Source organism: Trachemys scripta, chromosome 6, assembly GCF_013100865.1.
Source record: "Trachemys scripta elegans isolate TJP31775 chromosome 6, CAS_Tse_1.0, whole genome shotgun sequence".
NCBI classification, from domain to species: Eukaryota; Metazoa; Chordata; order Testudines; family Emydidae; genus Trachemys; species Trachemys scripta.
In genome coordinates, this window is record NC_048303.1 from 114,232,025 (window position 1) to 114,256,437 (window position 24,413).

General features: G+C 41.2%; 1 long non-coding RNA gene across 1 annotated transcript in view; it reads left to right on the top strand.

Moving 5' to 3' along the window:
* The window catches only part of LOC117878921, a 98,437-nt gene that overhangs the window by 26,407 nt on the left and 47,617 nt on the right, over positions 1-24,413 (top strand). The window contains exon 2 of the long non-coding RNA XR_004646130.1: positions 10,429-10,582. This is a non-coding gene — a long non-coding RNA (uncharacterized LOC117878921). The remainder of the gene's footprint in view (positions 1-10,428; positions 10,583-24,413) is intronic.

A 24,413-nucleotide genomic window follows, 5' to 3' on the forward strand; every position in this document is an offset into this window, starting at 1 on the left:
GTGAGCAGAGATGCCTCGTACTTGTGTGAACAGTGTAGATAACTTCTGCTATGTTTGTGGTGAAGTGACTTTTGCATCACAAAAGCGCAGTATAACCACTATGGTTAAGAGAGCCTATCACCTTTATTTTGGCTGCAAAATTGGAGATCAGGACAAGAGGTGGGCCCCACACATATGCTGCAACACTTGTACAACAAATCTTCACCAGTGGTTGAACAGGAAAAGGAAATCTATGCCTTTTGCAGTGCCAATGATTTGGAGAGAGCCAACAGATCATACCAGCAATTGTTACTTCTGCATGGTGTCTCCAGTTGAGAAAGGTGTGTCAAAGAAGAAAAAGTGGACTGTGCATTATCCAAACATTCCATCAGCTATACACCCAGTACCCCACAGAGAAGGACTGCTGGTTCCTGATGCACCAGAATTGTTCTCACTTGAGTCAGACGAGGAAGAGGATGAAACTTCTGGTCCTGAACCATCAATGTCACAGGACCCACATTTTCTCCCATCCTCCTCCTCTGAACCACACCTCATAACACAAGGTGAACTGAATGACCTTGTCAGGGATTTGGAACTACCCAAGAGTAAGGCAGAGCTGTTGGGCTCCAGACTACAGCAGTGGAATCTCCTGGCAGGTGATGTTAGGGTTTCCATGTTCCGTGACCGTCAAAAGGATCTTGTCCCATTCTTCTTCATGGAAGGTGATCTTGTAGCCCGCAACATCGATGGTGTGATGGCAGCCCTCAACATCGTTCACGATCCAGATGAGTGGAGACTGTTTCACTGATTCATCGAAGACGAGTCTTAAAGCTGTTTTACTGCATAATGGCAATGTTTTGCCATCAATTCCAGTTGGTCATGCAGTCCATATGAAGGAAACCTATGACAACATGAAACAACTTTTGAGGTGCATAAACTATGACCAACATCAGTGGCAGCTTTGTGGCGATTTGAAGGTTGTTGCTCTCTTGCTTGGTCTGCAGACCGGATACCCAAAGTACTGCTGTTTTCTCTGCGAATGGGATAGTTGTGCAAGAGATTCCCACTACATCAACAAAGATTGGCCACTCCCACAGTCATTGGAGCCTGGGAGGAAAAGTGTTCAGCATCCACCACTTGTTGAATCAAGGAAGATTTTGTTACCACCCTTACACATCAAGCTGGGTCTGATGAAGAAATTTGTCAAGGCCATTGACAAAACACAAGCAGCTTTCAAGTACCTCGGTGGAAAATTTCCAAGATTAAGTGAAGCTAAGATAAAGGAAGGTGTCTTTGTTGGTCGTCAGATTCGTGAACTTCTTCCAGATGATGCATTTGACCATGCACTGCATGGCAAGGAAAAGACGGCATGGAAAGCCTTCCAGTTAGTGGCAATAAATTTTCTCAGAAACAACAAGGCAGACAACTACAGGTTGTTGGTGGAAAACCTCCTCAAGGCATACAAAAGACTTGGTTGCAACATGTCACTAAAGATACATTTTTTGCACTCTCATCTAGATTTTTTTCCACCAAACTGCGGAGCAGTGAGCGACGAGCATGGCGAGCGATTTCACCAGGACATTGCAACAATGGAGAAACGCTATCAGGGCAAATGGAGTCCATCAATGCTTGCAGACTATTGCTGGACAGTGACAAGAGATGCTCCATTTAATGAATACAAGAGACAAACCAAGAAGCGCCAAGTAGACACTGAATAGGACTAAACTATGTACATAATAGTTTTTTGCCTTTTGTTTCATAATAAATTTTACTTTAAAAATCAGCAAAAGGAATATATAAGTGTTACATAAACAGGACAGGTGAAATATTATCATATAAAGCAACCATAAACACATGAAAAGACCTAGGTTTACAATTTATGATTAAAACTCTACTATCTACGCAATATACATAGACATAAAATGTAAAAACTTAAATATCTTAGAAACAGTAGCCAATCAGTTGTTTTAATTGTCATATTTGAATTCAGCACATCAAAATACATAATAAATAGCATATTTTATCTCTGAAGCAGACGACTTCTCAAAAATTGTAACCAAATGTAGTAAGTTAACTTTGCCTTCTGCTGAACGAAGAGCAATGTTGTTATCCTTATTTGAACTCTTCTATCAAATTGCTATAATGGGGGCTCACTAAAGGAAAAGATTATTTGTCTCACTTCTGTGATGCCCCTAAATACTAACCCATGTCAACATCAATAAAATGTCATCTTCAAAGTTACATGTGTGCAGAGGGAGAAAAACAAAACAGTACACAAACCTATTGTTGCCATTCTTTGAGCTTGCCAGCACATCTTGTTTTATTTGTGTCTGTTTCTGTATTCTAAAGCTCTCTTGGTAAGGATAGTCTTTTATTCGGGTTTGTGTAGTGCTGAACAAACTAATGTTTAATAAATAATTGTGTTTAGAGATGGAGACTGCAGGGGAAGAGTGAGGAGACAGACAGTGGATACTTCTGGCAGTAGGAGACTGCATAAATCTGGAATGACTCCTAAATAAAACCTGAAAATGGAACCTGTGTCTCAGATCTGATTTTTGTTGTAGTTGTTAACTTGCCCTATTATATGTTTACATGTGTTTTTCTTTTTTCCCCTTGACAGTCTCAGGATCTTATCCTAAATGCTTCTGGTACAACAAATGGTTATAACTGTCCTTTTTATAGATCTAACTTCTGTTTATATTCCACAGCATTAGCCATATTCAAAATGGATGAAATCAGGAGGGTTTTGTTTCAAGTCTATAATGGAACCATGTAATAATAATAATAATTAATAATCAGCAACAGCATCTTCTGATACAGATTGGCATCTCACCAATCTAATCCAGAGTCTCTCATGAACTCTTTTCAGTTGCATTTATCTTTGTTTCTTAAGCCCTGTAGTAAGATGATTTTATGATGTAACCTTTGACATTGTAAGTTACTTTTCATCCCCAGGAAACCTATTCCCCAAAGTAGTCTTTTGTCCCCATAAAAAAAAAAATCTATTCTTATATAATATGTGTAACCACACACACTTACAGCCGAACTGCATTACCTAGCTCTGATTTGGGTTCAGAGTGTTTAAAACTGTAAGGTTGCAGCAGATCATCAAAGAGAGAATCTGGCATAGTGAAAAGTTACGAATTCCCAAATCCCAGTTTATCCTTTGGCCTAACGAGTCTGTTTATAACAGCTTCGACTTCTTTCCAATGAAGTAAATGTATACTTAGGGTCGCAAACAAATTAGTTGTGGAGCTCAAACAACATGCATGGTCCTTTGTACCATGTACTTCCAACCTCACCTTTACTTCTATACAGAGATCTATTCTTCTACCTTTTAAAAATAACTTAAAAAATGACTATTTTGTTCGTCTTCGTGTTGAGTCTGGGACAGATGATCCAGAGATTAACGTGATCAAGTACAACTTTTTTGAGAGCGGTGCACCTTATTCATTAGGGATATTTGTGTGTTGTGTATGTCAGATCTGCACTACAGTGTCAATTATCTTAACTGGTTTTCTTAGTGAACCCAATGCTTGAACTTTTAAAATAACTGAAGCTTTCTAGATGCTGAATACTGTCTTGTGGCCAAATAGCATCTGGTAGAGATTAGTCATGTTCCTAAAGCAGAAGAAATTCCATAATCTACAGTTTCATCATTAAATGTATGGCTCCTATGTAGTTCCCCATACATAGTTATCTGTTGGCTGGATATGTTTACTGTAAAGATAACCATGTATATAAACAGTAGGAGTAATTAGAGTAATATTTGTCTTAAACACCTGCCATTTCATAGTTTGGTTATGATGTGTTTGAATCTGCTCACTAATTCTTGGCACTCTTTCATTGCCTTGTAATTCAGCAAGTTGTCAAAGCCTCATTAGTAAGAAGCTGCCCTTGTCCTTTTGTGGTTCAACCTTGTTCCTCTTTAATAAGTGATTGCATTTTCTGGCACTGTGCCCTTTTGCTATAGTAAATTTGTCTGGGGATCCTATTTCCTGTATTTTCCTCCCAGGGACTCAGGGCCTGATTCTGAACTCTCACTAATTTTATATCCATGTAACTTCATTGACTTAAATGGAATTATTCCTGATTTTATACTGATGCAAGACCATAATCAACTCTGTGTGTGTGTGTTTCTACAGCAGTGCCTATTGTATATCATCCAGCCAGAGTTGTGGAGTATTTTTAATATGGACATATTAATTTCCAGCTGGAGCACTTTCAAGAACCTGATCATCTATCAGAAGCTTCTCATCGTAATAGTTCTCTTAAGCAGGTCAAGTAGTCAGACACAGTGCAAGCAGGCAGTATTGACTCCCCCCCCACTTAGTTTGTGATCCGACCTTTATAATTTGCCTACACAATGGTTTTCCTGTGTATTTTCAGGTTTTATGCTCTATTATTTGATGTTAAATCTGGAGAGCTCTTAGGAACTGTCTTAACCTTTACTTGGAAAGATTTTAAGATTTTTCTTGTCAACCAGCGCTTTAAAAATGTACCAGATGCCTATACGCTAGAAGATGATATGAAAGATGAAGGGGTGGGGCTCACAGCAGTGTGGTTCTAGGCGAAAGCTCCGGTGGGAAAACCCACCTATCCGGCCACCACCAGCTGGATTCCAACCCCAGGGTTCTATATATAATACATAAAAATGAGCTACTCAGAATAGTGCAGGTTGCTGCAGCAACACATGTGATACTAGCGTTGGGCTGTTGGTTTAGGTTAATCTGTGTGTGTGTGTGTGTGTGTCTGATTGTGTCAGGGATTTCAGTATTTTAGTGCTGTTCTGACATGTTGTCTACTGGTTTTGGCTGTTAAGTCCAGATGAGTTGCTTAGTCACTATTTCTTTAGTAACTTCTCCTTTACTGCAAATGATAGGCTAGTTAAGGAATTCAGATAAGCATTCTATGAAAAATATACTCAGCAGAAACTATACATATGTTTGTGTGTGATGTGACCCCATTTGTCATATCCTGTTGCCCCTTCTATTACAGGGATTTTCTGTGGTGTGTGCATATATCCATTAAGAGAAGAGAGAGTTCCACGCATCAATGATTTTGGTTAATATGTTGTCCCCATCACTTTTCAGTATTTTGTACTTTTGTTTGAACCTTGATCTGTTGGTTTCTTGTACTTGGTGTCTGCATGTTCTGAAACATGGAGGTATTTTTAACTTCACATTCATTGAGGTTTGTGGTCATTCTGATCTCTTCAAGAAGCAGATCTTCTAAAAAGCTGTCTTCTGCTCACACAAGTCTCACTCCTGAGGTTGACAATTAGATTGCTCCAGGGGAACGCAGCCATTGTGGGAGGCCGTGGTCACACAGAGGTAGGCAGTCCCTCCAGTAACTCGTGCTGTTCCCATGGTGGACTTCAAAGATGAGTTCCAAAACCTCGTATTCAGTGGCAAGACAGTGAAGAAAGTGGAGCACTGGGGCGAGGTTCATTGAATCAGCAGGCTACTTTTTACTTTGATTGGACCAACTTCTCAGCATGTGTAAGCTCGAAAACTTGTCTCTCTCACCATTTGAGGAGTAATGAGCCAAGATGCATTAAACTTCTAAATAAAATCAAAGATAGCATTTAATCGGTTTTAAGCTTTGTGTGTTGTATCTCTCCCTTTTGTACATGATACAGCGAACATAACCAATTTAAGGTTCAATGGATTTAGAATCTTTTTTGTCCCTTGATGCTGTCTGGCAGGTATAAGGAGATAGAGTTGCCAGGTGTCCGGTTTTCGACCGAAATGCCTGATCAAAAGGAGACCCTGGCGGATCCGGTCAGCACTGCTGACTGGGCCATTAAAAGTCCAGTTGGTGTGGGGCTGGCAGGCTCCCAACCTGACTCTGCATAGCTCCCTGCAAGCGGTGACATGTCCCTTGGCTCCTAGGTGAAGGGCCGGCCAGGGGGGTTCCGCACACTGGCCCTGCCTCGAGCGCCAGCTCCGCAGCTCCCATTGGCTGGGAACAGTGGGAGCTACGGGGGCAGCACCTTCGGGCAAAGGCAGCATGCAGAGCTGCCTGGCTGTGCCTCCGCTTAGGAGCCGAAGGACATGTCATCACTTGTGGGGAGCCAGCCGAGGTGAGTGGAGGCTATGCCCCCTCCCACGCCCAAACTCGCTACTGAAGCTTGCACACCCTCCCGCACCACAACTCCCTCCCAGAGCCCAAACCCTGTCCTGCGCCTGAACCCCCGCCCCAGCTTAGAACCCCCTCCCACACCCAAACTCGCTCCTGGAGTCCACATCCCACACCCTGTCCTGCGCCCCTGCCCCAGCTCAGAACCCCCTCCCACGCCCTAGTCTGGATCCCCCTCCTGCACCCTGAACCCCTCTATTCTGGCCCCACCAAGAGCCCGCACCCCCAGCCCAGAGCCCATATCCCCTCCCATACCCCAACCCCCTCCCTCAGCCTGGAGCCCCCTCCCACACTCCAAAACTCTTGGCCCAGCCTGGAACCTTCTCCTGCACCCCAAACCCTGAGCGACAGAGGGATGGGGATGGAGTGAGTGGAGGTGGAGCCTCAGAGAAGGGGTGGGCCTTGGGGAAGGGGGCAGGGAAAGGGTCTTCAGTTTTGTGCAATTAGAAAGTTAGCAACCCTGTAAGGAGAAGGACAGAAAATGGTAACTTTTTCTTATCTGGTAATACTTCTTTCTATGACTTCTCCTGTTCCAAGCTGGACAGCTCTCCCCAGAGTTAGTAAAACAGAGTTTTCGGCTCATTTGTTTTGAATTTTCCCTTTTTCTCATTAGAACCCTGAACACTATTTTCTAACAGTAACAACATTTGGGGAATAAAAAGAAATGAGAAGAAGCAATGTGAAAAATATAGTGTATGTGGACCATTATCCCCAGCTGACTTTAGAGAAGGTAGTAAGACCTCATGAGGCACTTCGGCCGGACTTACCGAGGCTAGGGAGAAAGTGACAAAATCTGTCAAATCAGTGGCAGGGGAAGTTAGTGGCATAGGACTAGAAAAGATCTTTACTGACACATTCGTATTTAATCAAATAATGAAGTTTCTTTTGGTTTAAAAATAAATAAATAAATGCACACTAATATTCACACAGTGTTTAATCTGCTTTCTGTGTTTGTCAGAGGGCATCATGTTTAGTCCAAAAATCAGAGAGTTATAAAACAGCCACAACTGTGTTTTGCAAAGGATTTGGGAGTTTTAAAGTGCTCTCTCTTGGTTATTTAGTTTCCTCTAAAGGCCTTTTGGGGATGGTGAGGTCTCCATGTTTTTTTCCTCAGTGGGAGGACAGTAGCAGAGATCTGGAGCAGAATGCCATGTGGAAAGAATGAAAAGATTTCTTGCAGGAGCTAAGCTGGGGAGAAGCGGGCTCAGTGGAAAGCTATATAAAGAAGATGGAAAAACTGACCCTAGTGCATGGAAGATGGTCGGTTTCAGTTACATGTGACATAAGCCTGCTGGGCTATGTATGAAACTGAAGCAAGCTTTCTAGGATCACCCTTTTTAAGAGGGAGGAATACCTTACACAATGGCAGGCAGAGACTGGGCTTAAACAAAAAAAAAAGACATGACTGACTCAGAGAAGCATGTGGAATACAGCTTTCCTACATTACTATCTGCTCTTACTTGGCATGCTAAATATATGCTGGCTTTGAGGAAAGTGAATTAAGAATAGGAAAGTTACTGGCAGGGTTGATCTAGATGACTACACTGTGGCCTCAGTCCGATAAATACCAATTAACTCTTTTTGTGTGTGTGTGTGTGTGTGTGTGTGTGTGTGTGTGTGTGCGCGCGCGCGCATATCTGTTGGATGTTTAGTACAGTCAGTGGGAGCAGTTTTCCACAACATCTTCCAGGAAAGGCACTGTTAAGTAGGGACAGCATTAAGTTTGCCTACAAAACTTTTAAATCTTTTCCATGGCCATTAATATATATCTGTATACAGGGACGCAGGGGATTTTTGTTTTGTGAATGAAACGGCTAAATTCCATTTTCAAGAGTTGAGATCCTGGAATTTGATCGTTATCTTAAACCCAGTTTCAGAGAACACACTAACTTCATTTCTTTTCACCATTCTTTATTTCATGTTTTACACATATAATGAAAGGAAATACACAAAGAAGCTGGTATAACCTCGGCCAAAGCAACCGGAATGGGGAACTCTTTTGCATTTCACTAACAAATCTGTTTTCCTGTTGCATCTTTGTTCTTTGTTTACAGTTTGTGGGAAAAACTGTAATCAAATTTGTCTTGTAATGTGCTCCAATACTAGAATAATAGTTCAAGGACTGAAATAGCAGTAAAGACAATCACGCTCCATGCCTCCTTTAAAAGGTGTAGGAGACATGTCTTGAGTTGTTTAACAAAGTATTGGCTGTCGATGTGTTTTGCATTTAGTCCTGAGCACCATCATTCTGTCTGTGAGTCTGAGTTCCATAGTGTAGGTCCAACTCCTCTAAAAGTTCTGCCTCCGGCACTCCAGGAATCTCCCCATGTTGTTCAAGAGTTGTGGCATGTAGCCATTGTGGGAGGTTGCCAAGGAAGAAAACATCTCTTGGGCACCTATTGTTGATCCTTTGAAGGACTTGAAGCAGGACTGAGACTTTGAACTATACTTCATGTTCAGTGGGAAGCCAGCGCAGCTTGAGGAGTACTGGTGCAATGTGCTTACATTGACCTATATTCCTAAGCACACAGGCTGCTGTGTTGTGTATCATTGGGAGCTTTTTCAGAATGTGTCTTCGTTCCTAAAGACGAGTTGCAATAATCATGCCAGAGTTCACAAATGTGCATATCTCTGCCTGAGACCAGTAGCTCAAACGACATTTGAGTATACCTTTAAATATCTGCAACTTTAAGTGAGAGAACATTTAGAGTACATTACTTTCACACAGAGTACCAGATGCATAGAAAGTTGCAACTATGTTGGGGGCATGTGTGCTAATTACCAAGACACAATGGTGTTGTCTGTTAAACTTCTTTCTTAAATCTCCTACTGTTGCATTACTAGCTATACTAGTGGTAGCAATGGTGGGATCAGGCAGCTGCTGGCATTTTTGCCAGAATGACATCTAGACTGGCTCTGGTAAGGGTGAAATGACATAGGGGTATAAATGACAGCGCCTTGTCTACACGCATGCCACCACCATTGTTACTGCTTCTAGAACTGCTCCATTGGTAATACAATGCTGTAAGATCAGCAACACAACAAGACTTTGCTAGACACAGGCAGCAAAAGGCCAAACTTCAAAATTTTCAGAAAAAGGGTCATTGCAGTTTTCTGAAATGGTTTAGCATACTTATTGAAGGGGCAGACTCATTTAAAATATCATTTTATGCACTCAATTAAACTATCCAGATAAATTATCTAAAACTATATAAGAGATACCTGACACAACGAGGATGTTAGAATATATTTATGGCAACAGAAGACAAAGTTAAAATATTTAAATAAATTTCCCCCCCGCCCGCCCATAAAACAAAAGTCAGTCAACAACTGAACCTTAAACCAATAAGGGAATACATTTATCATACTTCACAAAAAAAGTTTGTTTGAGTGGTGTAAGTAGCACAAACAAAAAAGAATGAATGCAAACTAAAAATGATCAAGGGCTGCTGTACTTCTGTTCATCCTCCAAATTATTTCAGCATGTCTTGGGAAAGCTGAGATCATTATATCACCTTTAACTGGAAATGCCTGTCTCCTTTAGAGATGGGTAATGAGCAGTAATGTTTGTTTTTTTAAATATAGCAGTGGGATGTTTCTGAAGAAGTTTGGGGAATTTTCAAGTATTTAATTGCATTCTTGAATAAGCATATTTTGCTTTTAAAACTGAGTATCAATTATGATGAGACTCAAGCTTCTAGTAGTTACTCTATATTGATGGTGAAAAAATTATGCAGTTAATGTGATCATACTATATCATGCTGCAGTATTTAGACAATATGGAGGGGTGAGGAGATACTTTCCATTTTTGAAATCTGTCCTTTTTTTACAATTAGAGATATCAGAGCAGTTATATTATCTTGTTTCAAATAAAAAATAAAATGTTGTTTTATCATGTTGGTACTTTAGAAATCGTTAATATAATACAAGTTGAAAACTAATTTTTCTGAAACAATTTTCTTGGTGAAGAAATGCGTGCATATAATGCTGGTACTATGTATGTCACAATATCTCATTTCTTTTAAAACATACATTGGAATTTTTTTGTTAACATGTTGCTAGATTCAATATGTTTCCATTTAGTTTTACATGGCTGGGTTAAATATTTTATTGTCCTGAACCAAACTTTCAAAGATGCCCTTTGAAACTTCTCTTTCAAGTCTTCTGTAAATGGTCATGCATCCAACAGGCAAACTGTTCCATGCAATTAAATTAATCGGAGATTGCTTTGGAGGCAGTTTGGTATTTGGGTGGTTATGCTTACATGGCTTTCTTGATGATCTAAAGATTTTTTTTCCTTCCTTCTAGGAGCGAATGCCAGCATGATTGAGATCTGACCAACTGTGTCAATACTTGACGTGTGGAGGAAGGGCCTAACATAGTTAACATCTGCTGAGCTACCATGGCAGACCCGTCTGCTTTGGTGCCCTCCTCAATGATGTCGCTACCACAAGTAATTGAGGTGAGTAGACTAACACAAATTCTGGTAGAGTAGAATTGATCAAACTTGTGTGTGCAAAGGTGTTAAGATTGGATTCCTAATCATTGGCTGGCTTGGTTTCAAGTCATTGATAGAATTCCTCCTAATGTTTTGTACTCTGGATATACTCAGCATTCATTGCATAATATTATCCTTTTTGTGAAGTGACACTATTGTTGTTCGCTCCAGTACTTTATTAATAGAAGCTAGTTCACAGTCCACTGTTATTTGGTCACACCTTGAAGTCTCAACTGGGATTAGGGCCCAATTGTTCTAGGCGCAGTCATGTGCACGCACATTCTCTCTATACACACACACACACACAAACTCTTACTCTCCATTTGTTGTTGTTAATGAGAAAGCACAGGAAGACTCTATTGGCCAAAATATTGCTACTAAATTCACATCCGTCGACCAAATATTGCATGAGCTAGCAGGTACTGTACTACCCCTATATTAGAAAAAGAACAATTCAGCCACATGTAGGGTATGTCTAAACTGCAAACACAAACCAAAAAAACCCTCAAACAAAAAACCACAGGTTAGTTAACACAAGTTAACACACTTTTTTTTTTTTGCAGTGTACACACAGTGTAGATATAATCTCTAAACACTCGTGAGTTCATCTCTTTTATGTGTCTTTCTTATCACAGTGCTATTACAAAACTAGGCTCTGATTCTTCATTAAGATCTGGATAGGTAGACTTGTGTGTCTGGTTGAATTCCCATTGTGATCAGTGCACCTGCATGAATCTAACTTTAGGCCTGGGGTGCTAGTCAATTTAAAACGTGTAATGACTGTAAACCAACTGGCATATAGCTTGTAATATGCTATGTCATCCAGGATCACTGCAAATGAAAAAAAAATTACTATGTGAGATTTTGAATTGTTGTTATTGGTAGGCTAAAGTAAGGTGTGGTGTTTTGTTTTGTTTTTAACAGCAGGTCTGAACATAAGGAACCAAAATGGCTAATGGGAAGGCTGATTAGGTTGGAACCAAGTCAATTAAAGCAAACTGCAAACTAAACACACAGAGATTTTTCTTTCTGTTTGTTATTTTGTTTGTATTCTCTGTAAACACTTTAAATCTTTAAAACTTAAATGTCTTCCAGGCTACCTAGGAAATCCCAATGCTTCACTAAAATATAGTTTTTGTGGAGTATATTATTCTGTCTAGTCAGCAGAGGTGACAAAATTTTTGCTGCAGAGGAAATTGAGACAAACATTTTCAGGGATTATTTTCTTCTTCTTCTGTACTTGGAAGTAAGGTTGCATACCTCCTGCGGGAGCTGGGTTACATTTGATTTACATAAAAAAATACTGATGCTCTTTTTGAAAACTCAATTTATAGATGCAATAGGATTTCCTCATGTTCAGTGGACAGTTATCTAGGAAATACATTGAGAACACTGGATATATTTATTTTAGAAAGAGCAAATCTAATTCTTCTCTGTCCCACCCCCATCCTTTAATTATGGCCCTGATCCTGCACGGGGAGGTCCACGGTCCCTTAATTCTGGATGGATTCCCACTGACCTCAGTAGGTCTCTGTGTGGGAACACTTGTAGATCCTTGTCCAGGAGTGGGGCCTACAATTGCACCTGATGGCACTTCCAGAGATAAAATTCTTTCAGTGTCACCCCAAAAACTAAGGTTGGTAAGGAGATCTTCATAAACATTTTCTGGAGTGGGTAATAGGTGCTTTTTGAAAGTTTTGAAAATTCAGATGAGCTTCCAAAAGTTGTTTGGTGGTTCTAGACTGTCTAATCTTTTTGAAAATTGCCCATCACTAATTTCAACACCGTCAAAGATTCGAATGCTTTCATGAAGTCTTCTGAATTATCAAAACCTCCTCACTAGAATCCTTCATAAGCTCCCTCAACCTGCTGAGCTGTCTCAGGTTCTCAGTACACCACCCCTTTTCCCCTTCCAGCATACTGTTACTACAGATAAAAAATGATTAGGTACTTGGATGCATGGCTTAAGGGATCTTAGTAAAATTTATAGCTGAGGGGTGGTGAATGTTCAGGGCAGTTGGCTCATCCAGAATTGAAACCTGGTACAAGCAATCTCTGCCCCAGGAGGCTGTTCTACACATTAAACAAATCCATTTGTTTTTAATTCCAGTAATTCATATGTTACGGACTCACAGGTCGTGCCCACTCTTGGCCCTGTGCGGTCCGTGGGGGGTGCCCCTTTCAGTGAGACAGCCCTTCTTGGGGGTCCACTCTCTCTCAGGGTCAGGCCCCTCCACCCCCTGGAGCCACACCTCTCTGAGCCTTAGCACATCTGTCTCTTGCCGTGGGCCCCCTCAGGGAGTCCACTCGCTCTGGACCCCCCGGGCCTCCACCCCTGAAGGGGTTGATGCAACCCTGTTCTCTAGACCGGAGTGACTCTCAGCCAGCGTAAAACAGGAGGATTTATTGAGAGTTGAACATGGCACAGGAAACTCTCAGGGCCTCAGGCCTGGCCTCCCCAGCCCAGGACCTCCCAGTCTCTCTGCATCCAGGTGGGCTCTGCCTGCTCCTCCTCTCCAAGCCAGAGCCCCCCTGCTTCCCAGCTCGGCATCTGAGATCCCAGGCCCCGCCTCTGTCCATTGTCTTCTTTCCAGGTAAACAAGGCCATAAACTGGGGCCTCCTCGCCTCGCTTCTGTCCTCTGGCTGGAACCGGATGGTTAGGTCACTGGGTCCTCACTCTGCAGCCCATTGTTCTCCCACTGGCCAGAACCGGCTGCAACTCCTGAGCTGGGTCTCCGGGTCAGGGTCTCAGGTCACCAGTCACTGGGGTATCCATCCTCCAGGCCGTTGGCTGGGGTCCCAAGTTCCCTCTCCGGTCCTCTGTAACAACAAACTCCCTCTCCCCTCACCTCGTTAAACCAGTAACACCCAGGGAAACTGAGTCCCACCCCCTCCGCCTGCAAACCATTGGAACCCCACCGAAAACAAGGAAAAAACAAGAAAATCTGCCACTTCGTCACATCATAATGTGTTCAGATATTTTAGGCATTTTTATTTTTCCAATACATTTAAAAAAGATATAGTCACATTCCACATTATGGACTTGTCTTCCTAATTTCAAAATGGTTAGGCCATTTTATTTCTAAAAGTCTTATTGTAAGAATTTTTAATATTCTTATTGGCCACTTTTGCTAGAGTTAATGAGGATTTCTACTGTTATTCATTATTCGAGTGGTACTTTTTTTACTGAAGATCATCCTACATTAGCCCCAAACAAATTTCTTTGGCTCTATCACATCTTTTGACATGGGATTTAAAGAGTTAGTCGAGATTTAACTGGTATAAAAGATCACAGTTTTTCCATAGTTTTTCTTTGGTACAAGCATAGCTTATCCATAATCTGTCCATACTGTGCATTAATTTTGCAATTGAATTTGGTATGGCTGTTAGCTCCTCTTTTTTTATACTCAGTATCTTATATGATTCACCACTAACTTGCAAAATAGGTCATGTCCCTCTCAGCCTTCAGTGCCTAAAATCTATGCCCCATTTTAATCTTTCTTTTGTTTAATGTGAAATATGTGTGGATCAGGAAGAATGGTTATGGTTTGTCACTGTATGTAGCACAGTGTTCAATATAATTGAACTCCCTTTTGTTAAAGCTTGCAAATAACTCAAAATGTTCTCCATCACAAGTTTGTGCTCACACTGTACATGAAGATGTGTGCACATCCTGATGGCTATGCAGATTAATTCGTAGAAGTTTGGGAAGATTATGAAGTTTAGGAAAAGGAGATGACTAGGAAATACAAATAACTTCTGTTAAAGCTGATCACTGTATGTACCAACACCTCTCAAATCCTTCAAGGAAAGGCACTTGAACAATGAAAGAATCTAAGAATAAATCTCTCAGGTGTTGGTTACTTTGCCCACATACAGAAATGGATAGCAGTAGGTTGTAAGTTCTTGGGGGCAGGGCCATCTTTATGTTTTGTGTTTGTACAGCATATAGCACACTGGGATCCTAATTCATGCCTGGGGCTCATTACTGCAATACAAATAATAATAGTTTAAAAATCACCCCCCTTAACTGAAGTAGTAGTAGAGACACAAAGTAACCAACACTTGACAAACATGATTCTTCATCTTTAGAGTTTTGGACTGATTTTTTTTTTTAAGTGTGATTTCCTCCTACTCCTTTTTCCTCCTTCTTTTCAGCCAATCTTTCCCCCTCACCTTCATATAGGCAAAATTGCTACACAGAGAGATACGCTGTAAGAACCCCATAGTGTAGTTGGTAGAAAGCTTTACTGAGTGGCCAGCAGGACTCTTGAGGAAGCGTTTTAGGATGCCTGGAAGGCCGTATATTGTTTGCAAGGGGAAGCAATAACTAATGAAGTTCTAGATAAGATAATTTACTGCATAGAGTGATTAGAAGGTTGGTTTTAAAGATGAGGTGGCGGGTAAGGGAGAGAGAATTATATTTTTTCCCACAGTGGGAAATTAGAGGCCAGAAACAGTTTATCCATTCTGTTTACACTTCACAGCTTCAAGAAGAAATTATTTGCTCTTATGAACTAAGGCTACGTCTATGCTATGGGGGGGGGATCGATTTCAGATACGCAAATTCAGCTACGCGAATAGCGTAGCTGAATTCGACGTATTTGATCCGACTTACCCCGCTGTGAGGACGGTGGCAAATCGACCGCCGCGGCTCCCCCGTCGACGGCGCTTACTCCTACCTGGGCTGGTGGAGTACACTTGTCGATTCGGGGATCTATTATCGCATCCTGACGACACGCAATAAATCGATCCCCGAGAGATCGATTTTCTACCGCCGTTCCGGGCGGGTAGTGAAGACCAGCCCTAAGAGTTCTTAGAGCACTTCAAACACGCTAGAAAGGCCGCCGTTCTCTTGTTGTGTTTTTGTTTACATTTCGATTTTTGATTTTGCCATCCAGAGCTACCTAGTGCTAGATGTAAATGGGGACACACAAATAAATAGCTGGAATCGCTCTAAAAGGGAGTCCAGAAGACAGCTTTCATTGTCCTCTCTGCATTGCCAAACCAGTCTTCAGAAAGCAATTCTCCTCCTTTTGAAATGGAGTAAGTTTCTGATTCCCTTTCCTTTCCACGTATTCCTGCTTCTGCATGGAGGAGACTTGGATTCCCATGCGCTAATGCTATAACTTTTTAAAAGTGTGGCAATGAGTAGAAGGGGAAAAGGGCAGGGAGAATGCAATGGTAGCTGATATTGGACCTGTGTATTTTCAATCCCATTTCTAGCAGCCCTCTATTGGCACTGTCGCTTTTCATTGTAAATATTCTTTCAATGTACTTTTCCCTGTCTCATTATACTGAATAATCTTGTAAGACATGCTGACATGCTGACCTCCTCCTTGCACTCCTTACCCCCCATTGTGAAGGTGAAATCCTGTAGTTGAGACATCATGACCTTTAATGTAGGTGATGTGAAATGACTATTTGCTTCAAAAAAGGGGGAAATGCACAGCATTGGGGTTTGCTTCTTCAAAATGTGGCATAGTAGAAAACTCCAGTCACTGACATGTGGCTAAATAGTGGTAGTGCCAGCACCTTTGAAAAGGTGATTAATTGAACTCTTTAATTGCAGTACGATCAGTGGAATTACATGCGTCTGACGAAGTGGGTATTCACTCACGAAAGCTTATGCTCCAATACGTCTGTTGGTCTATAAGGTGCCACAGGACTCATTGTCGCTTGGAATTACATTGACAGTGTTGAAATAAAATGGAACAACAAACATGAGGGGGGAGAAATGTTGATACATTTTTAATTCCAGTAGAAAGTGTTGCTGTAATTTAAACTAATGAGACTATCTTACTAGTATCTCCCTAGACTATCGTAGGATGATTTGGGTTCTTCTGCCTCCACAGTGGCTATTCCCACTTTTGATAATAGACTTAGTTTTAATGCTCATAACTATTGATGCCTGAGGACAGCCTTAATATAGAAAAGAGCAGCAAAGCTATTTTTGTCCCTTCCACTTAGACAAAACAGCATTGTCTGTGGTTTGGGGTTGGCTCCCAATTGCAGGACTGAGCAGAGTGAAGTATGCAGCATTTTCCCCCCTCCAGGTGAGTAAACAGATTAAAGACATTACCAAAACAGATCTCTGGTAGCGCTGAGTACTTTGAATACGAGAGCAAATCAGCAGTGGTCAGACAGGCCAGGAAATGAATAACTAGTGATAAACATGAATCCACCCAATTATAGGCATTTCATAAGGGGGAAACTTAAATACTGTGTGGCTTTCTCATTGCGCCAAATGAAATGGTCAGTGTTCAAAATATGTACTCATGGTTACAGAGTAGAATAGCATTGTGTTTTATGGACTTTGGGTTGGTCGGGCTTGAATGTGTCATTGATAGAGAGCCCATTGTTGCCAATGTTCCCAAAAGAGAGGTTCTGTTATGTACATCTTCATATATTCTGTTTACATATGTTTCATGAAAGAGTCCATCAAAGCAAAGTAAACTGAGAGATGGATCAATGCTGTCTGTGTACGCAAAGGTCCGGTATATTGCCAGGAAAAAATATTTCAAGAGGTAAATACTGAGTAGTCTTATTATTTCCATTTAAAAACTTGTTTTCCTACCCCAAGCTAAATGTCCTACACTAGTAAACATAATTCTGAATAAACATTTTCCTTACTGGCTAAGTTTTCCCACATGCTTACCTTGCTTGTACACTGCACGAAAAAGCTGAAAGGTGCATCTTATTTGGAGGTAGAGAGTGGTCCAAGCATCCTATTGTAGAGGATCAATCTTGCACCCATTGAAGCCAATCAGTATTTTGATATAAATAGGATTGGGCACAAAGTCTACATGTTGCAGTTCACTATGAACTGAAAGACCTCTTTGAATGCATTTTGATATCTTTTTTCATCCCAAAGTACATCAGTGCAGAGACTGTGTTTGTACAGCACTTAACACAATCAGGCCTTGAACCTGATTGGGGCCCTCGGGAACTGGTGCAATTACAAATATTTTAATAAGAGCAATAAACCTGCAGTTGCCAAGTGAACATCCCAACTTGCTTTGCAATGCAGTCCAATGACATCAGAGATTTTCTGGCCAAGATTTCCAAAGGTGGTAATGAGTGATTTATGGCTTCCTGGCTTGACATCTTTTAAAGGAGCCTGATCATCTTAGGTTGGGTGCTCAGCATTATCTGAAAATGGTGAGCTGGTACCTCTTTCATGATGCCTTCTTGGTCTAGAATATAGGATTTCATTAAAAACGGTCACTCTCTAGCTGTTATGGTTGCTGAAGTGCATTTGGTCCAAATTTTCAAGGCTGGCTGGTGCAGTGAGGTGTACCGTCATTTGCAGAATCTGAGACACAAGCTGTGTGTGGACTGGACTAGTAGTAATCTCAGTGGATGCTAACTCAGATGCCTAATGCAATACTTTAAATGTTACCATTGTTAACTATTTCTCTGCTCATCAAAGCATGTACAGATAAAGGACCGTATTATGAAGACCTGCACAATCTACTGAGTGACAGTGGTTTTTTAGCACAAGAGAGTTGTCTTGGAAGAGTACCACACCTGCCCTGTCTCACTCCTCAAACCCCTCCCCTTACCCCCAGTGCAAGAAGGAGTCAGAGCCCAGGGATATCTGAACCCCCTCCAAGGAGGCGACAAGCTCAAGGATTCCAGGGAAAGTGTGTGATTGTATTTTGAACATCTGCATGATTTACTGTGAGTGGCATCATAGGAGAGTAGAGCTTATTTTTGCAAGTAAAGCTTGGAAGAATAGCATCCCCTCTCCCTTACCTCAGCGTTATTCCGTGCTTTTGGAAGATGTCAGTTTCCATTTTAAGTTGTCATCTAAAACCACTTGTACATTATGGAACCAGTGGTAGCCATTCAGTGGATAGACCTAAGACTGAAGCTAGCTTCTCATTCTGTCAGTCCTCTTTACTTCCCAAAAGGAAAGCACCCACCAGAAACTTTACATTTTCCTCATTGCAGGGTAGAATTCTTCCGAGAAGCCTGGAAATATCAGAAAAGGACCTTTAGTGATAGCGTGTTCTTGTTTGCTTGTTTTTTAATTTCACTTTTTGAAATCTTTCTGAACTTTTTTTGGCTTCTCATTTCCCGCAACTGCTTTGGACAACAAATTCCAAATATGTTGTTTAGGTTTTTTTTGTTTTGTTGTTGTTTGTTTTTCCTGGCCTGGCGGCAGGGAAATGCTTTTGGCAGTGATAGTGAGGGTACCTGCAGGGAACTGGGAGCATGAGGTTGTAATGTTTTAAAGGGCTAACTGGACCTGACTGAAACATATTTGCAACCTTAATTCCTTTTACTATTCAAAACAAAACTTCAGTAAAATTGTTGGTACTCCATTTATCTTTGGCAGACTGCTCAACCATCCCTTGGTAAGAAAGGGATTTTGAGAGTCCGAGAGCCAAACTTCCTGCTGCCTGTTCTTTTTTCATTCCAGGGAAACTATTTTTGAATTTTTCTTTGTAATAACTTTACAGTGAATAACCATTAAAGAAGGTCAACACCCTCTTTGGTTTTACAGGCAACCTGTGGTAATCATGGCTTCCAACAGGATTTGTGTCTCCAATGAATTATGCTTTCTTGTGGTAAAACTGTTTCTTTCTGCACAGTCCCCAGTGGCTGTTCATTCCTTTTGGTACACTTTCACATAAACCGCTCAATATTGAGGACAGATGCTACACTCCATCGTCATTCAAGCTTTCACTGGGCCACAACACAACTTGTTCAAAAAGCGTACTAAAGATATTGGGGTATTGGGCTTGATTCCCATTGACACTAAGGCCTCTTTTACATTGCCAGAGCCATGTAAAAGGACCTTAAAATGGGTGTAATAATAAGAATTGCCACCCCTTTGAGACTTCTTTACATGGCTGGAGGGGTTTTAAATGGCTGCAGTATAAATGAGAGGCAGAGCCATTGTTAATAGAACTCACAGCTTACATCTTGAAGGTGTCTCAAAAATAAATGACTTTGGAAATATGAATTTTGAGCCTCAGAAGAAAGAATAAGGTTTCACTTGCTGGACTATTGCTTGGCTTGGGAGAAATAAAAGCACCAAGATAGTCAGCCAGGGTTTTCTTCAAAGGATAATGTTTATAACCAGAAAACCAGTCATGTAACATAAGTAAAAAAACAGCGTAACAGAAAACTCCCCTGCACTGGGGTTCAAGCCGGATGTGTGAACCTGGATCCAGAGCCCTGATGTAACTGTCACATTCTCCCTCTTCTGTGTCTCAAGCAGCTAATGCATAGTCCTTTCCCCGAGCACCTGTGTGACTGGTAGAGGAAGTTGAGCTAGTTAACTTCACTGGGAACAAGGTATTGTCTCTGTACATACTGGCTTGTACTGAAGCCCGTTCTGCCACGTTTGCACTACAATTGTTACCTGTGCTAGCTAGGTTAAAGCTAGCACAGGTATGCCTAACTGTGCAACAATCACATCTTTACTTTCACTGTAGACGTTCCAAAGGGCTGGTCTACGCTACCACACTAAATCAATCTGTTACGTAACTTCAGTTACATGAATAATTAACTGAATTCGACGTAGTTAGATCCACTTATCACGGTGGCTACACTGCGCTGTGGCGACGGGAGAGCGTCTCCCATCGACTTCCCTTTAGCTTCTCAGGGAGGTGGAGTACACAAATCAATGGGAGAGTGCTCTCCCATCGATTTAGCGTGTCTTCACCAGACCTGCTAAATCGACACTTGCTGCATCGATTGCAGATCTACCGGTAATGTGGCCATGTCCTTAGAGAGGAGCAGTATGGTTATTAGCACTGCCCATTCATGTATGTGAGCAGCCAAACTAGTTTAATGCTGTCCCACAATATTGCCTGTAAAACCAAATAAGGTGTTGACCCTCCTTCGGTGTGTCTCTTGATGCCTGCAGTTCTTTTGAGTTTTTGTGGAGGTTTCAGCAGTCATAGGCTGCGGATGTTCTGGGCGTGATTCTCATATGGATTTAGAGCACAGACTAAAATGATTGTGGAAAATGGATATAAAGTGCTACCAGATAATGTTTTACACTCACGTTGTAAGATGTAAATACCTACACATGACGTAAGGCAGTGGAGAATCAGGCTCTCTGTATCAAAGTTCCCCCTTTTGTGGACTTCACAGCCAGCATTTACTTTCTTCTAAGTTTAGGAACTGGAAAATAAGGGTTAATATCTTTACTCAAACATATGTTTAGATACATAGATTTGTGTAAAAAAAAAAGTATTTTTTACACTTGGTTTTTGTACCTCCTCTTTATCTTGCACTCTACAGCCAAGTCATTTTAGTCTGTGCTCTAAATCCATGTTTACTACTAACCAGACCCTTTTCAACTTGGAATGTTAGTTTTCTGAAATATGGTTTTGTAATTATGGGATGGGTGGGGAATTATTCACATGCTGACTGACCTTTTACCCTTTATTCTGGGCCCCTGGCTGGGATTGCTGGTTTGTCTCTCAAATCTAGTTTTCCTGGTACATTGGTAGATTTAAAGTCATGTAGTTAAATTAAAAGCAGCAGCACTTTTTTCCTGACAACTCCTGTAGTAAATACTCTATGTGAATCCAAGTCTCTCTCAGTACAGAATCCCACATCCTTCCTGACTCTAAATTTCTGTTGAAGAAACGATCTTCTGGATCTCTCTGAGGGCATTCAGATTACTGCTTCTCTCAGGGGTCTTTGTTAATTAGGGAGCAAGGTAGTTAAGATTTCATCTTGCAAAAGCAATCAGTCTGCTCTGAGTTTCATTGGCTTCAAGAAGGGCTGCATGCAAGTTGAATCCCTTTGCAAAATTTCAGGCCTTGAGTTTTATTTGATGTTTTTGTTATACGCATGATTTTGATCCCTCCCTCAACATTTAAAAAAGCCAAGAAGCCGCCAACCCTTCCGCATGTTTTCTAACAGCGTAAGAAAAATGTGGCAGAATTTTTAATTTTAATTGGAAATGAGCTTTGTTGATAAAACTTTTTGGGGGGATTTTGAAATTTTGTTTTATGTTTGTTTTTAAATAGTCAATTGTACCTGAAGTAACACTTGAAAATGGCTCATTCTGGAATTTCTCAAGTCTGAAGATGACACAATGAGAAATAAAAAAAAAAAAAAAACGCACTTGAGTGTTCTTTTTTAGTTAGGCTGGGTAGCTAATTTTAGAGCTGCTCACTAATGAGCTTTGAAAACTATCAGGTCCCAGCAGGGTTTATATACTGTGACCATTAACCCTTCAGACCCTCCCTGTGCTAACGTATGCCTCATTTAGAAAATATCCGTCAATTGCTAGTGTTCTGAAAATTTGTCAGCATTTGCTTTTCACCCTGAAAATCAGGTTGTTCCCAGTTTTGTTGCAGTGAATTTCCAGAGCTCTTATCTCAAATTCCTGCTCTAGCCAGCCAGCACCTCCTCTCACTCACATTTTCTACCAGAAGAGAAAAGGTGGTGATGGAATCTTCACCAACCTCAGATATCCTTGTCCTCTTGACTCACTGGCTTCTCTTTGCTGGTCCCTGAGCTGCTCCTGTGCCATTCCACAGAGATGGAATGGATGCTGTTGCAATTCTCTTAATACCAGGTTTTTCACGCACCTGGCAGAGGAGGGAGAGGAGCTGAGGCAGGATGTTGGTTCCCCACCCCACTATATCCTGCAGGGTGGTCACAAGATGATATCAATGATTAGGCCCTAGTGGGGTCTTTCAAAAAGGGAAGTTATGAATCTAAAGGAAAAAGATAGGAAATAGCAATCTTTGAGCCCTGTGCAAAGTACCGTAAGTTTCCTGTCAGAGTGAAGATTGGGCATTGGTTAGAAGGGCAGAGTAAATTTTATTTATTAAATCTGAGTACTGAATCTCCTGGCCCTCTCTTACTTTGGTTAGAACCATTTCTACTAATGTTTTAATAAATACGATTTTACAAATGTGACGGTCTCTTAACAAATTGTTTTATTTTATTTTATCGGGAGAATTGGCTCTTTGAGAACTAAGCTTAGCCTGATGTGATTAACCAGGTAGTCTGACTCTGGCTTCCTTCTCTTCTGCTTTTCATTTGTCTCATCTATGCTTCATAATAGACTTATTTCCTGAACATTATAAAGATGTATTTAAAATGAACATTTGCAATTCAGTTTAAATCAACTTCTGCTGAAATCATCTATTAAATGGATAAGGTAAAGTTTAGGACCTTGAACATCTGTTTTTAACTGGGCTATGAAATGCTGAGAGTGAAACTTCAGGAAATTAAAATATAAACTTCCCTGTCTCCTTCCTGAAGGGGCAAGAGCTGGGAACGGGCCTGTCTGTTTGCTTATGCCAGTATGTTAGGTTAACCCTTTGGATGTCCAAAGACATCCCCTATTCTTTTATTGCTTGACCATAAGCTGTCATGTAGAACTATTCAGTATATCAATGCATTGCCTTGGAATCTCAGAGTCAGTAGATGGGTGATTAACTCTTCTATAAAGATGTGTGCTGGAATGAGGAGAGCTGATCAGCTGCAATCTCCCCTGTTTGAATATGTCAGCAAACCACACCTGATTGCTATCCCAGATGTGCCTCTTGACGTCTCTTAAAACTCCAAGAGTGACCATGAATCAGTTGCCCTTTTTCTTCTCAAGAGCAAACACCTGCATGTCTGAAATGTGGAAATGCCTTTCTTTCCCTTGGGAATAGCGATGACTCTTGCCAGCAATTACAGACTTTAGACTAGCATCCACTGAAAAGCAAAGCTCTTTCCTTTGAAACTCCTCGAAAGAGCAGTTTGTAGAGCACTGTGTCCCACTATCTTCAGTATTATTAGACTCCACAGTCAGGTACTTGTTAGGATACTCAAGTTCTATAGCATTCCTGAATTTAACCAATCCTAGTTTAGGCATACCCTATATTCATATATGCATTGTGTGTACATATATTTCCTGCTGGCTTGGTGATTGGCTTTTTATACATAACTGAGATACATTACACTTAACATTGCTACCTGTAATGCATTGATTTTATCATAGCTTGCTTATGTGTGTTTGGAATAGTGGGGGTTCTGACAAGAAGGGGACAATGCTATACACTCAACTGTTGTATGGATTGCATTTTTTCAGTTAGCTCTATTTTGCAGAATAACTACAAAAATGTAATCCTCAAAACTATATTTGCAAGGAAAACTAATCCTAATCAGTTGCGGAGAGGCAACAGTGAAGCTCAGACCATAAATATGGGTATTTACTATCTGAAAAAGAAATTCCAGCCACTAAACTTAGTGCATGAATGCAACAGAGAACATTCATTGATAGATTTAAGACCAGAAGGCACCATTAGATCATCTAGTCTGACCTCCTGCGTAACACAGGCATTAGAACTTCATCCAGTTTACTCCCGTAAAATTTGCAACAAGTCTGGTATTCATATAATAATGCAGATTCTGGCAAAGCTTTTTATAATGTTCACTAATTAAATCCTATACGACTTCCCCTCTCTCCCAAGGGCTTTTATACTTGACCTATTATTCGCTCACAATCTTTAAACAAAGAATTTAAAGCCATATGTGTTATGTCCTTAAGTCTGTCCTACTGAAGTTACCCACTGAACATGAGTTGCCCTATTCCAGGGGTCGGCAATGTTTGGCACGCGGCTCGCCAGGGTAATCACCCTAGCGGGCCGGGCCAGTTTATTTACCTGCTGACGTGGCAGGTTCGGCCGATCGCCGCCCCCACTGGCCACAGTTCGCCGTCCCGGGCCAATGGGGGCGGCGGGAAGCCGCGACCAGCACATCCCTCGCCCACGCCGCTTCTCGCCGCCCCGATTGGCCCGGGACGGCAAATCACGGCCA